The sequence below is a fragment of the Rhagoletis pomonella genome, unplaced genomic scaffold (genome assembly GCF_013731165.1).
Source record: "Rhagoletis pomonella isolate Grant_MI unplaced genomic scaffold, Rhpom_1.0 Rhpom_scaffold_00202, whole genome shotgun sequence".
Lineage (NCBI taxonomy): Eukaryota > Metazoa > Arthropoda > Insecta > Diptera > Tephritidae > Rhagoletis > Rhagoletis pomonella.
This window is the reverse complement of record NW_023458756.1, coordinates 101,894-102,289: the sequence shown is the minus strand read 5'-3', so window position 1 is coordinate 102,289 and position 396 is coordinate 101,894. Positions and strand designations below refer to the sequence as shown.

At 40.9% G+C, this 396-nt stretch overlaps 1 long non-coding RNA gene across 2 annotated transcripts in view; it reads left to right on the top strand.

The window, feature by feature from the left end:
• LOC118750307 overlaps positions 1 to 279 on the top strand; it is a 3,587-nt gene extending 3,308 nt beyond the window's left edge. For both annotated transcript variants that reach the window (XR_004994378.1, XR_004994377.1), the window contains exon 3: positions 157 to 279. This is a non-coding gene — a long non-coding RNA (uncharacterized LOC118750307). The remainder of the gene's footprint in view (positions 1 to 156) is intronic.
• Positions 280 to 396: the final 117 nt, after the last annotated feature.

Genomic DNA, 396 nt, shown 5'->3' with positions numbered 1-396 from the left:
AACGCGTAGGAGGGACAAGGGAAAAATATAAGCATTTCGCCTTTTACCCCATCGGCCGAAGCAGCTCCAACCCAGCAAACAAAATTCATTGGAATTTGGCCCATACAAAGACAATTATTACCATCGGTGAGCAAACCCGAGAAAACAACTAGAAAGACTCCCTGAAGATGACACGAGAGTGTCGAAACGCGTAGGAGGGACAAGGGAAAAATATAAGCATTTCGCCTTTTACTCCATCGGCCGAAGCAGCTCCAACCCAGCAAACAAAATTCATTGGAATTTGGCCCATACAAAGACAAAAAATATTCATGTTTACTATGCGTTATTTCCCCCAGTAAATTCATAAAACTTTTCTTAATATTACAACGCGTTTTATCTCTCAGTGTAGTCATTTTT